This window comes from Pseudorca crassidens, chromosome 13 (genome assembly GCF_039906515.1).
Source record: "Pseudorca crassidens isolate mPseCra1 chromosome 13, mPseCra1.hap1, whole genome shotgun sequence".
NCBI lineage: Eukaryota > Metazoa > Chordata > Mammalia > Artiodactyla > Delphinidae > Pseudorca > Pseudorca crassidens.
Window position 1 is genome coordinate 44,743,312 of NC_090308.1, and position 15,302 is coordinate 44,758,613.

The following is a 15,302-nucleotide window of genomic DNA, read 5'->3' on the forward strand; positions in this document are numbered from 1 at the left end:
CATTTTCACAATATTGATTCTTCCAATCCAAGAACATGGTATATCTCTCCATCTATTTGTATCATCTTTAATTGCTTTCATTAGTGTTTTATAATTTTCTGTATACAGGTCTTTTGTCTCCTTAGGTAGGTTTATGCTTAGGTATTTTATTCTTTTTGCTGCAATGGTAAACGAGAGAGTTTTCTTAATTTCTCTTTCACATTTTTCATCATTAGTATATAGGAATGAAAGAGATTTCTGTGCATTAATTTTGTATCCTGCTACTTTACTAAATTCATTGATTAGCTCTAGTAGTTTTTCTGGGAGCATCTTTAGGATTCTCTATGTATAGTATCATGTCATCTGCAAACAGTGACAGTTTTACTTCTTCTTTTCCAATTTGGATTCCTTTTATTTCTTTTACATCTCTGATTACTTTGGCTAAAACTTTGAAAACTATGTTGAATAATAGTGGTGAGAGTGGACAACGTGTCTTGTTCCTGATCTTAGTGGAAATAGTTTCAGTTTTTCACCACTGAGAACGATGTTGGCTGTGGGTTTGTCATATATGGCCTTTATTATGTTGAGGTAAGTTCCCTCTATGCCTACTTTCTGGAGGGTTTTTATCTTAAATGGGTGTTGATTTTGTTGAAAGCTTTTTCTGCATCTATTGAGATGATCTTATGGTTTTTCAACTTCAATTTGTTGATATGGTGTATCGCATTGATTGATTTGCATATATTGAAGAATCCTTGCATTACTGGTATAAACCCTACTTGATCATGGTCTATATCCTGTTAAAGTACTGTTGGATTCTTTTTGCTAGTATTTTGCTGCAGATTTTTGCATCTATTTTCATCAGTGATATTGGCCTGTAGTTTTCTTTGGGACATCTTTGTCTGGTTTGGTATCAGGGTGATGGTTGCCTCGTAGAATGAGTTTGGGAGTGTTCCTCACTCTCCTATATTTTGGAAGAGTTTAAGAAGGATAGGTGCTAACTCTTCTCTAAATGTTTGATAGAATTCACCTGTGAAGCCATCTGGTCCTGGGCTTTTATTTGTTGGAAGATTTTTAATCACAGTTTCAATTTCAGTGGTTGTGATTGGTCTGTTTATATTTTCTATTTCTTCCTGGTTCAGTCTTGGAAGGCTGTACTTTTCTAGGAATGTCCATTTCTTCCAGGTTGTCCATTTTATTGGCATATAGTTGCTTGTAGTAATTTCTCATGGTCCTTGTATTTCTGTAGTGTTAGTTGTTATTTCTCCTTTTTCATTTCTAATTCTATTGATTTGAGTCTTCTCCCTTTTTTCTTGATGAGTCTGGCTAATAGTTTATCAATTTTGTTTATCTTCTCAAAGAACCATCTTTTAGTTTTGTTGATCTTTGCTATCGTTTCCTTCATTTCTTTTTCATTTATTTCTGATCTGATCTTTATGATTTCTTTCCTTCTGCTAACTTTGGGTTTTATTGTTCTTCTTTCTCCATTTACTTTAGGTGTAAGGTTAGGTTGTGTACTTGAGATGTTTCTTGTTTCTTCTGGTAGGATTGTATCACTATAAACTTCCCTCTTAGAACTGCTTTTGCTGCATCCCATAGGTTTTGGGTTGTCATGTTTTCATTGTCATTTGTCTCTAGGTATTTTTTGATTTTTCTCTTTGATTTCTTCAGTGATCTCTTGGTTATTTAGTAGCTTATTGTTTAGCTTCCATGTGCTTGTATTTTTTACAGACTTTTTCCTGTAATTGATACCTACTCTTATAGCATTGTCTTTGGAAAAGATACTTGATATGATTTCAATTTTCTTAAATTTACCAAGGCTTGATTTGTGACCCAAGATATGATCTATCCTGGAGAATGTTTCATGAGCACTTGAGAAGAAATTCTATTCTGTTGTTTTTGGATGGAATGTCCTATAAATATCAATTAAGTCCATCTTATTTAACATAGGGCTGGGATGTCTTTGATGGTCCAATATCCTGATGGTCCAATATCCTGATGGTCCACCTCCGAGGCTCAGGCCTGACACCTGGCCGGAGCACCAAGACCCTGTCAGCCACATGGCTCAGAAGAAAAGGGAGAATAAATAAATAAATAAATAAAATGAAGTTATTAAAGTAAAAAAAAAATTTAAATATTATTAAAATTAAAAAAGTAATTAAAAAAAAAAGAAGAGAGCATGCAAACCAATAAACAATCCACCAATGATAACAAGCGCTAAAAACTTAACTAAGGTAAACATATAAATCATAAACTAGTCAGTCACATATGGCAAACCCTAAGTCTACAGTTGCTCCCAAAGCCTCAATTCTGGGATGATTCGTTGTCTATTAAAGCATTCCAGAGATGCAGCGTACATCAAGTTGATTGTGGAGATTTAATCCACTGCTCCTGAGGCTGTATGGAGAAATTTCCCTTTCTCTTCTTTGTTGGCAGAGGTCCTGGGGTTCAGCTTTAGATTTGTTCCTGCCTCTGCATATAGTTGCCCTCTGGCATCTGTTCTTCACCCAGACAGGAAGGTGTTAAAGGAGTGGCTGATTACGGGGCACTGGCTCACTCAGGCCGGGGGGAGGGAGGGGTACGGAATGCGGGGCGAGCCTGCGGCGGCAGAGGCCACTGTGACATTGCAACAGCCTGAGGCATGCCGTGTGTTTTCCCAGGGAAGTTGTCCCTGGATCATGGGACCCTGGCAGTGGTGGGCTGCACAGGCTCCCTGGAGGGTAGGTGTGGATAGTGACCTGTGCTTGCACACAGGATTCTTCGCGGCTGCAGTAGCAGCCTTAGCATTTCATGGCCGTCTCTGGGGTCCGCGCTGATAGCCGCGGCTCGCGCCCATCTCTGGAGCTTGTTTAGGCGATGCTCTGAATCCCCTTCTCGCACACCCTGAAACAATGGTCTCTTGCCTCTTCGGCAGCTCCAGACTTTTTCCCAGACTCCCTCCCGGCTAGCTGTGGCGCACTAGCCCCCTTCAGGCTGTGTTCACGCAGCCGACCCCAGTCCTGTCCGGGCGCTCCGACCAAAGCGCGAACCTCAGCTCCCAGCCCCCGCCCGCCCCGGTGGGGGAGCAGACAAGCCTCTCAGCCTGGTGAGCGCTGGTTGGCTCTGATCCATTCCTCTGTGCGGGAATCTCTCCGCTTTGCCCTCTGCACCCCCGTTGCTGCACTCTCCTCCAAAGCTTCCCCTCCTGCCCACCCCCTGTCTCCTCCAGTGAAGGGGCTTCCTAGTGTGTGGAAACTTTTCCTCCTTCACAGCTCCCTCCCACTGGTGCAGGTCCCGTCCTTATCCTTTTGTCTCTGTTTATTCTTTTTTCTTTTGCCCTACCAGGTACGTGGGGGGTTTCTTGGCTTTTGGGAGGTCTGAGGTCTTCTGCCAGCGTTCAGTAGGTGTTCTGTAGGAGCCTTTCCATATGTAGATGTATTTTTGATGTATTTGTGGGGAGGAAGGTGATCTCCGCGTCTTACTCCTCCACCATCTTGAAGGTCCTCCCCATCTACTTTAAATAAACATAACCACTGACTTATGTTTCAGGGTACACTTAGCATTGTTAGATAACTGTATTAAAAAGCACTTCTTTACATTGTGAATATAGGCCTAATTTAGGCAAATTACATCTTCTATAGTGACCTCAAGTGTTGTTAAATCAATGTAAAGAAGAAAAGTTTACCCTATTTTGTTGATTTTAGTACCTGAACCTGGAATAATGCTAATTGCAGACACAGAAAGCATCAAATAGACTAATACCTACGCTGTGAGGTTTGATCCTCTGAAACGCTAAGGTTTGTCTTTTTTTCACACAGACTTAGAAGAACAGAGATCTAAGATTTAATTTTTCTTGATGAAGAATAAAGCTGTATTGATTGCTGAGAAAAGAAAATCAACCTATTTATTTTTACAATCATCAGATTGTAATCTATGGTCTTCTTTTTATACATTGCCCAAAAGAGGCTACTGATTTCTGTGGATCTAGCAGTTTCAGAAATGGAACATTTCATGAGTGATATCAAAGTAATACAGAAGTTCCAAAGTAAGATACCTGGAATTGAAAATCCTGATAAAGTAGAAACTACTTTGCAGTTTCCTCAAGGTGCTCATTTAGTATTGTTTCCTAGTGCTTGGCAGATTCTCTTCCTCATCTCTGTGTCACGCACCTGAATGCAAAGATAAATGGACCCATAACATACCCATCTGAAAAGGACAGAGAGAGAAATTGCATTTCTGGGCTCAGCAAAGAATTGTGGCAGGAAGATTTGGTGGGCTCCCCCAATCCCAGTCATGATGTTTACTGTGGTGTGGATCTAATCAGAAGTGTATATGGAGTTTTAATTTTTAAAAAACAACAACTATTACTTTCTTCAGCTGTGATAAAGGAATGATTATCTAGTAGCATATTGTTCTCAACAAACCAGATGGAACTTTAGTACATCCTTCCAAATCCCCTCATGATTTAGTCTTAAACTGAGTAACAGGGAACAAAAGAATCAGTTTGCTTTTTAAGAAACAAATGTTTAATCATCACACTGGACCCAAGCCGACCTGCAAAATTCTTAGGACTGGCAAAACACAAAAATAAAAACAAAAGACACAAATTTTTTTTTTTCAAAAACACTGCTAGCACTATCCAGTATTATTAAACCATTCAAGTTTGTCTTTGGCAAATCCAAGTACCCTGCTTCTCTGTCCTCTTTCCTCTTGCTATTACTCCTCTCCAGCAACTCCCCTTAGGTTCCTAGAGCTTTCAGATCTATCCCTGAACCTCAATTTAAATATGTAGAGAAATAAGCTAAAAACATTTTCTAAGAAATGTCAATGGTATTACTTTTTTCCAGGGTTTTTGTATTTTAAATTTAATTAAAAAAAAAAAACTCCTGAGCACCCATTCTATTCCAAATTCTGAAAAAGAGTGAAGAAGAGGCCTGGACCCTGCCCCTGGGTTTTCAGTCTCAGAGGGGAGACAGAATTGTAACAGATGCCCAACCTACACTGAGTTAAGGTTAGGACAGAACAGTGTTAAAGGTACAGAGGAAAATGAAAAATTTTACTCTCTATTTTGGGGGTCATGGATGCCTTGGAAGAAGCACTGAGTGTGAGCTATTTGTAGGACTATAATCTGGAGATACCCAGGAGGAATTGAATATTTGGGTCTGGGACTGTGTAAAACATCAGGACTGAAGATATTAATTTGAAAAGCATCTGTGTCATCCATCCTCAGATCATAGAGAACTCTCTAAATGAGTATTTTGCAAAGCCTATAACTTGCACTAATAATCTCATGAGATGGTCTAGAGAAAATAGGGGTCTAGGATCAAATAAGATTAAGGAATACCACATGCTTTACCCCCTCCTTTGGAAATTTGTAAATGACATTAACATTTTAAAGGAACTGACAAGTCCTACAATTAGTCCAGATGTAGGAAAAGAAGCAGAGGAAGCCAAAAGAACAAGACATTTCAAGAAGATAAATATGATCATTTGTATAAATCTTAGAAGAAATCCCCAAAGTTAAGAATTGGCAGGAGAGTATCTCACTCAGTTTGTTGTTCCACAACTCAGCAGAGACCATGGCATATATTATGCACTCAATGAATATTTGGCAGATTAATCAGTGAATAAAGAAATGCAAGAGCAAAAGCAGTAATTCCTCATACAATTCCATTCAACGTTCTACAAAATGCGTATAAAGACAGAGAAAAAGACTGGCAGCGGTACAAAATATTTCACATAAAAGAACATCATTCAGTTTTGGAGAAAACTTCATAAAATACATAGCATTTGTTATGGAATTGGAAGTATATTCTTAGACTCCATAGCAGTGGTTTTCAATGGGAGAGAGGGAGGGCAATTTTGCTTACCAGGGAACATTTAGCAAAATCTGGAGACATTTTTGTTTATCACAACTTGGGCAGGGTATGGCTACTTTAATGTATGGCCACCCTCCAACACACAGAACAGCCCTCCACAGCAATGAATCGTCTAGTCCAAAATGTCAATGGCACTGCTGTTGAGAAATTCTGTGGCACAACATATGATACAGCAGCACATACAAAGCAACAAGTGTGAGTCCAAACCAGGGGTAGGAAAAATCGTTGATTTACCCTCCTTTATCTGCCCTAAACTCTGGCCACAGAAATTACACAGACCAGAAAAACATGTGATTTTTTTTTTTCCAGCTGCCAAAGAATCATTTGTTAAGCCAAGCAGAGTCTGCCCATATATCCATTCAGGGGCTTCTACCCTTAAAGCCAGAGGTACATGTTGGCCAACACTAGCTGAAATGCCTTTCCCCTTAAGGAAAGAATTACTAAGTCCATCCTTTCTGGACTAATCACTATTAGAAACAAATATTCTAAGGTCTGTGCAAATCAATCTGCCTTTGGTTCTAGAGCTGAAACATGGCAGTGTCTGTACCTAGGAGAAGAGCAGCCCAGGCTAATGAAACCAAGAAACCATCTTTTGGGACATGCCAGGTCTGGGTGAATCTCCACCTGTGTAAGAATAAGCAAACAGAAAAGAACAGTAGGAAAAAGGCAAAGTTTAGCAAACTATGCTTGATGTCTTCAAAAACATGAAAGAAGGAAGTGTCCTCTGGAGTAAGAGAAGACTAAAGAGTGTTAGGTAAAGGCAGAGATACAAAGAAATCTGAATAAAATAATGAGAGAATGCACAAAACCCCAGAGCAAGAGCAGAACTGAAATTCCCATTAGAGATGCTATAAATGGATGTGACCAAATCAAATTGGTGATAAGGATAGCAGGTTTGAGAAACCTTAAGTCTAAAGGTAAAGGACAGAAGTGAAAGTGACAGGAAAATTTATAGATATGGAGGAAAGGGAATAAAGATACAACCCAAGAAAGTTCTTTCTGACACAACTAAAGGAATAGTATGACACAGAAAAATCTGCCTAAGGTAAAAAAAAGAAACCCAAATTTATAGATTTAACAGCTTCCCTAAATATCAGACTAAAATAATAAGACTCATTCTGGAAACAATGGAAATCTGGGATTATAGAATAATATATGAATACTAAAAACATCAAAGAAGAAGTGTGGCTTGCCTACAAGGGGATAAAGTCAGGCTGACATTAGACTTCCTGAATCCTGAATAACACTGTATACCAAAGGAAAACAGAGCAGGTTATAGATATCCTGTGAAATAGAAATAAAATCTGTGAAAAATAATAAGAGAAAATTTACCAAAACATAATTGTGGTGACAAACTTGTGCTTGCCCTCTCAGCCTGTGGCAAATTAAGCATAGAAAAGAATTCGAATTTGATTCCAGTTGATTAAAATACGATTTTCATATTTGAATGAATAAAATTGAAGTAATGTTGCATGTCAAAGAGAATAAATTTTTTCAACATCAAATATTACTGATATTATATATATATATTATATATTAATCATAATGTCTGTCCCCGCTTCTTGCAATGACTTCGCTCCCTTCCTCTTTTTTCCAGCTCAAATTCAGTGTTGTTTTGGTAAATCAGCTCTCTGAACAAAAAAAAATGTCCTGCTTTGTAGCACTTGCCAGTTTCCATGGGGTTGATATTCCCACCATGGCCAATTTTAAGTTACAAAATGTTTTAACAACCAGCTGTCCAGATTCCTGAATATTTAATGATGGAGATGGTAAGATCCAACTACATCCCACCACTGAGAAATTTTACCTTCTCTGGTGAAGCAGTTCCTCACTTACCACGTTTCATTAAGGGTAGCTGTTTGCATTCATGTTTTTATCACCAGACTAGGAATCACTGGAGAGTAGGGACTGTAATAACAACAACCACATAAACAACAATAATAATAATGATGTCATCATTTGTTTGCTGAAGAGGGGAAAGATGGCTGAGAATATTGAATCCTTGACAAAATAAGGCTACTGGCACTACAGATGGAAAAGACCATTGGAAGAGACCAGAAAATATCTAGACTTTATTACTGGAGTTTGGTCTCAAAGCTTGGAAAGGAATCCTAAGCTCCGGTGAGCTAGAACAGACCCCAGTTGAGTCACAAAGTTTCTTTGTTGAGTCCCTGGCCCATGTGAAGATGTGTCAGGTATTTATATTTGCTCCTTTCCCTAAACACGCACTGAACTAAGCTTAATATCTTTCTACATTAATAGTATGATGAAGCCATGAAAGATAATTTCAAGGCCTAACAGAAAGCTAATGCACCCACTCCAGTACTGGAATGTGGAATCCATCTGATTACCAATGGGCTTTCTGAGGAAGTTACAGAAAAGAAACATTTCTCAAAGGAGAGAAGGCTTTGGATCCCTGTATGACAATGACATAGGGGAGAAGTCAAAATCCAACAAATCCAAAAGTTCATTCTGTGACTACCTGATATTTTAAGTCCTTTGCTCATCTCACCCAGAACTCTGCCCTCCAGAGCCCTAGCAAGGTGCTGTCGCCTAGGGGTTCCTATTGTCCCTGATCTGAAGCAGAGTCAGATCTCTAGGTGGGATGGAGGGACAGCTGGTGTTTTGAGTGGAAAAGAGCCTTCTCACTAGAGGGGGCGTAGTAACTCTGGCAGGGTCAGCGAACTTTTTCTTAAAGGGCCAGATAGTAAATATTTTAGACAATATTTAGACAACAGACAATACAGTTTCTGTTGGTAGAAATTAAGGGTACACAGTTCCCAATTCATAACAGTTAAATTCTCTTAATTTTCAGCAGCACAAAGTCATAAAAGAATATTAATAATGATATAGAATAGAAACTAAGTATTTTGATCATTTCACCATAATCAAAACTTGAATAAGAACAACATAATTGCAAGGGCCAACATCCACTTCAGCATTGAAGGACAGCAATATTTATTAATATGCCTCATTGTTAGTCTGGCAGTTTCTTGTTATATGAGAACCTTAAATTATGTTCCATGTGGAATTTTATTTTTAATGTGCAATCTGTGAGAACAAGACTGTTCTTGTTAAGATTTAAGATTTAATCTTGTCAAGATTAAACTTTATTTTGAACACAGGTTTAACATTTAGATGACCATTTGAGAATGTGAGGCATTTTATACATATTTCAAAAGTCCTTCTCTGACGCCAGGTCTGTACAGCTGAATTAACAATTGCAACAGTCAATCCAGTGTTTGCAGCTGTCTTAACAACCAAACCAGATTGCTGCATGGTCAATCAGTTGATCAATGCATAATTGATTGTGAAGATAGCCAGAAATATCAGCTAATTTGTTAACTGTGCAGAGATATAGACAAAGCCAATGAGCAAACTGAAGCAAGGAAATTAAAAGAATGTAATCAAAATTGTTCTGATCAAAGGTACTATTTGGATGAATGAGACCTAAATTTTATTTTTTTTTTTCCTCTTAGAAAATCTTGAGTATTTCATGCTTAGAATTCTTGACATTTATTAACTACCTCCAGCAATTCTCTTGTGGAATGTGCTTGAAATACGCGCTCCCTTGGCCCTACACCAATATTGCCACTTTGTTAAAATAAAAACAAAAGTATAAAATAGTATGTTTTCTGAAACAGACACAGACAGCAAGGTTATGTAACCAATTATTTTACAAGCGTGATACAATAAAGCAAAGGGGAGAGGAAGCTACAGGAGAAGGTGAATGTTAAAACCAGCATTTAAGAAAGAACATTTAAAAAGTAGATAAGAGCTTGAGAACTCATCCTCACACATAATTTAAAAGTTAAGTTTTAACAAATCATTTAATTTAGTATATAATATGTATTATATGTGTATCTAACACATATACAAAATGAAATGACATTATAATTATGTATATGTTTACATGTGTTTTATTTTATAAATGTTATATAATTTTAGACAGGCAGGTTATTGCCTCTTGGAGATAAAGCATGAAGATACTCTGGCTGATTTTTTAAAAACTCTACATTCAAAATATTTGTGGCCATGTATATGCAAACAGATACTATAAAACTACAGAATTTTTATGGAGTTAATATTAAAGTACTAATGGAAAACGAGCTTTATATGGCATTTGAACACTTTTTTCCATTTATAATTTCATTTGAGCCTCACAGCCTTATTCTGTAGGTCAATCAAGAACTAGCATCAGTCATATTTTAGAGATGAGATACCTGCTGGTCGAATGAAAGAGGTGACTTTGCTGAGGTCACACTAATAGCTAAAGGGTGAAATAGATATATGATCAAGGTGTTCTGACCTTTTCTGTTGAATGATTCTTCTTTACACCATAGCAACACTGAGATGTGAAAAATAAGTTCTTTATTTTACAAATAATCCTTTTTCCTGAAACTTGCTAAGAACCTGTGTAAATATTACGTATAATGCACATGTTTATCAAGAAGAGTCAGAATAAGTTAAGCCACCCCAGTGAGTTAACTGTCTTTGGTTGTAGAACAATATGAAAACACACACAGTCGAAGCCTCATTTTGGTGCATGTTTTAAGAACTTAATTGTCTGTTTGTCCAGACACACTGTGCTAACCACAGGGGAAGGAAAACAGACTTGCTTCTGTTTCAGACTGGTTGATATGGGAGCAATAATTCCTTGTTGTCTTAGAACTGTAATGTAAAATTATCAATATTTAATGGGTGAAATGGATTGGTGCATATACTTTCTTCAAAATAGGTTTTTCTCCTCTCTTCTTCTTTAGCTATGTCCTGTCAAAAAGACAGTAAAACGAAAGTTTTAAAACATAGGCACAGGGCTTCCCTGGTGGCGAAGTGGTTGAGAGTCCGCCTCCCAATGCAGGGGACGCGGGTTCGTGCCCCGGTCCGGGAAGATCCCACATGCCGTGGAGCGGCTGGGCCCGTGAGCCATGGCCGCTGAGCCTGCGCGTCCGGAGCCTGTGCTCCGCAATGGGAGAGGCCACAACAGTGAGAGTCCCACGTACTGCAAAAAAAAAAAAAAACCATAGGCACAACAACATCTAGATATTTACCACCAGTGGGGTTTGTAGTTAATCAGCATGAAGAATGAGAAATAACTGAGGGAGACTTCCCAGTGACTAAAGGTGGAAAATTAAGTTTTCTTCTAAAACCTATGGTTTTGTTTCTGCATCTGAATAGTGTTGGAAACATGATTCTAGAAAACAACCAGCTGGTTTTGGTTCCACAGAGAAAGAAAGTCACTTTCTAGTTCTCCACCCTCTACGTATCCTTTACCAATCTCCTTCAAATGCAGCTCATTTCCCACTTAAATCTTCATGATACCTCAGAATCTGCAACATTTGTTTAGTGTCTGTTATCTGTCAGGCATTGTGAAAAGCAGTCCTTATAGTTCATTATTATTTAACAATTCAAGTCTACCTTTCTTAATTTTACAATTTAATAACGCGTAGACTCCTTCAATATTACCCGTGATTTTTATCATTAGTGTTTCTCCCTTAATTTTTTTGTTTTGTTTGCTTCATAGCAATATTCTGACTTCTATTATTTTCTTTTTGCAAATTTTAGTCACAATTTTTGAGGTTTTGGTATACACCAGACCCAATACAAATACTTTATAAACATTATCTTATTTCATCTTACTTGACTTTCAAAATCCATAAAGTAGGCATTATTACCCCTATTGTACAGGTGGAAAGTAGGCTCAAATGTTCATTCATCAGAGGTCACACATTCATTCAGTGGCAAAACCGAAACTCAAATGTAAGACTCTGATTTCATGTCTCAGGTTTTTAACTTCTAACCAACTCAGCATCTGATTTGTTATATTTTTGTATACATAGGAACAACCAATATAAATATAGATTGAAAGTATATACCTATGATGGATATTCCTCTAATAGTTTACACAGAAGAGGAATAATTCATTGACCTTCCTTCTATACATTACCTCCCCCATCACACCCTCTGCCCCAGCCATGGCCCATGAGAATGTCTTGATTTCTTTCTATTGACACTAAAAAGTGCACCAGGCTAACTAATACATTCTTAGGTGTAAACTCTGCCCTCCTGTGTAAAGAGATAGGGGAAAAAACCATTTCTCCCTGTCAGGCTAAATAATATTTCAATTAGTACACGGAGCAGATAAAGATAAACTCAAATTCTTTCATACTTCTCCCACTTTCTTTCTCTTCCCTTGAATCTTGGCTGGCCTATTGCTTTGACCAATAGAGGACAAAGAAAGTGATGCTCTGCTATTCCTAGGCTCAGCCTTTAAGAGGACTGGATGCTTCAGCCCTGGTCTCTCAAAGTCCTAAGTCACCAAGGAAGAAGTCAAACTACCCTTCAACCCAGAGAAACGTCATGAAAAGGCCTCGAAATTACATGAAAAAAACCATGGGCTCAGCAGAACCCAGTTTCTACCCATCCCCAGCAAGAGTCCAGGCATGGAGTCTCTTAAATCACATTCCCAGGAGACAGACTCTGAGATCAGAGATTTGTATGTAAGAGGTCATTGGGAAGTTTGCCCAAGGACAATACCTATGAGAGATGAGCCAAGCAGGTTGGGCATAGGGAGAAGGTGAACTGTGAAACAGTTGTACCAGGTGAGCTCTGAAGCTACGATGGCCCTTGAGAGTGTCTTGTCTTGATGCAAAGAGACAGAGCATTTATGCTTCAGCATGTAGGAGTCATTGGATGCAGGCTAGACCCACCCACGCAGTAGATGGTATGCCCTTGGACAAGAAGGTTCAGTCCTGAAGAGTTCTGGGCATTGTACCATAGCATCCACTAGATGGAATTTCAAAGAAAAACATTCGTTAATTGACTGACCTTAATTCATGGAGATTTCAAAAGGGAAAACGCTCTGGCAGAAAAGGTTTACTCCCCTTAACTCAGCTAGGCCATCAGATCAAAAAGGGCTTAATTTTGCAATGAATGTTAAAGTGAACGTTGTCTTATTTCTTCCAACTTTTTAAAGTATAAGGAGTACTAAGTGTGAGTCCAAAGAAACTATTTGTTAGCCACGTGATCTCAGGTAAATCACTTACACAACAGTAGACTGAGTTTGTCTTGTGCCAAGAACAGTATACCGGAGGTACCCTGAGGGAAAACCTTAGGACTATCAAGGAAGTAAAGTCAGTGACCTTCTCAGAGCTTCAGAGACCTCATTTTTAAAAGGGAGATAATTCTATCTGTCTAAATTGTATACTAGATTTTCGACATCAGTTAATAATTGATGTGTGTAAAATTCTACAAAGATTGTAACGGACTATAGAAAGTTAAGCTATTATTATTATTCTTAATAATATTTTTCCTGCTGTCAAATATCTGATCCAAAAACTTCAATCGAAATGAGTATGTATTAATATATGTATTTATTATCTTAAGCATCCATTTGAAAATAACTGCTAAAGTCAGTTTATAAAAAATGAAAAAACTTTCCTTTAAATGGCTTTTTATTTAGGAGTCTATACAAATCAATTTTCATTGTTCTTCCTTTTCTAAAAAGGTATTGTCTCTTTAAATATGCATTGCTAGCATGTAAGTTATATAACATTTTTGAAAAATGTTCTAATTAAAATTGACAAGATTCTTCTTGCAAAACCTATTCCAATAGTCCTTTTCTGACACCCACGGTCATCAAAATAACTTTAGCGGAGAGGTAGGAAAGTCAAATTAATAGCAGTACACTAGGAATATCTTGCCCCAAATCCTTCCAATCCCAGATTTCTTTTATTAGATTTTGGCTCCATTTTTGTCCTAACTGGATATATAGAGAATCAGTTAAAGAAGTATATAGACAAAAAAATGAGATCAAGTCTGACTGTGTTCAATCAATAAGAAAACCTTCATTCCATCTACCTCTGATTTCCCAGACAACTTATGACGCAGGGATCACAGACTAGGCTGCACATAGTATTGCTGTCGAAATTAGAGGAGAAGAAATTGTTTTCTTGACAAATTAATTTTCAATTTCAAATGGCCTAAAGGAGCCCTGAGCCCTTGTTACACTTTTAATTTAAATTAGTAAATGCAGGTCTTGATGAAGTGCGGACCTTCTCTTTAGTCACAATTAAGAAGGAAACCATTACTTTTCTCTGGGCCAGTGTTCCCATTTTGCTTTCATAAAATGGCCTTAAAAAGATACTGAGCCTGTTTTCTCTTGTTGCCATTAATCAGTAAGAACATGGTTTTGCAATGGCTTAAACTAAAATGAAATGACCTCTCCTAAGAGCTCCACTCATTCCACTGTTTAGAAGCTTTTTCACCTATTTAGGTAAGCAATGAGATTTTACTCTTATTCAAAAATCTCAATTTTTTTTTTCTTTTTTTTTTACGGTTCGCGGCCCTCTCACTGTTGTGGCCTCTCCCGTTGCGGAGCACAGGCTCCGGACGCGCAGGCTCAGCGGCCATGGCTCACGGGCCCAGCCGCTCCGCGGCATGTGGGATCTTCCCAGACCGGGGCACGAACCCGCATCCTCTACATCGGCAGGCGGACTCTCAACCACTGCGCCACCAGGGAAGCCCTCAAAAATCTCACATTTTTATTGAGATGTTTGAATTGTTCATTTTTGTTTCCATAACAGAGATAGATTATAAGGCCCAAATTACCTCTTCATTAAGTATCTGGTGCAGAACCTAAACATCTCAACTAAATACATCTTCACCTTCTTATGATAAGACAGTTTTTTTTAACGTGATATTCTCAGCATCCCCAAAGCCCACCTCTATTCAATTGGAAAAATCCTGAAGCTGAGCAGAAACTCAAATCAAGCTCTCACATGTTCACAGTAGCATGGATCTGTGGTCTGTGCAGCTGGTATCTAAAGCATACAGTTTCCCTTAATTCAACAACACAGAGTCCTGGCCTTTAGAGCACTCTTCAGAGAATCTTCCTGAAACCTGACTTCCTTCCAGCATTTGCCAAAGACCCACTTAAGACAATGAATGTTTGATACAAATGGGATAAAGAACATTTTAATTATCCATGAATCCTGGATACTGTAAACAGAATACCTTTATCACCAGCTACCCAGAAGCTTATCAAGAGTTTACAGAAACAAACACTTTCATGTTCTCTTGTTGGAAGTGAAAACTTATTCAAACTTTCTCTTGGGCATTTAACAATATGAACAAAAATTGAAAATGCACATTTGATTTGACTTAAAAACTGCATGTACAAGTACTTACTCTAAGAAAATGATTAGACTTTACACCAAGTTGCATGGATGCTGACTGAAACATTTTTATAGTGCAGATAAATTGGAAATAGCCTTAATACTCATAGATACAAGATTAATTAAATTAAGTATGACACAGCAATACAGTGTAATACCGTGAAGCCATTAGGAAGACTAAGGTAGCTTTCTCTATATGTAGATCTGTAAAGATTTATTGTTAAGTTAAAAAATGTGGGAAAGCAAATATAATTTGAATTTTTGTTTAAATGTATATAAACACACATCCATA

At 37.9% G+C, this 15,302-nt stretch overlaps 1 long non-coding RNA gene across 1 annotated transcript in view; it reads right to left on the bottom strand.

Moving 5' to 3' along the window:
* Nucleotides 1–4,011: 4,011 nt before the first annotated feature.
* LOC137204626 (uncharacterized) overlaps nucleotides 4,012–15,302 on the bottom strand; it is a 124,350-nt gene continuing 113,059 nt past the window's right edge. Inside the window, exons 3-4 of the long non-coding RNA XR_010933760.1 lie at nucleotides 7,642–7,742; nucleotides 4,012–4,124 (exon numbers count right to left, since the gene is read on the bottom strand). This is a non-coding gene — a long non-coding RNA (uncharacterized lncRNA). The remainder of the gene's footprint in view (nucleotides 4,125–7,641; nucleotides 7,743–15,302) is intronic.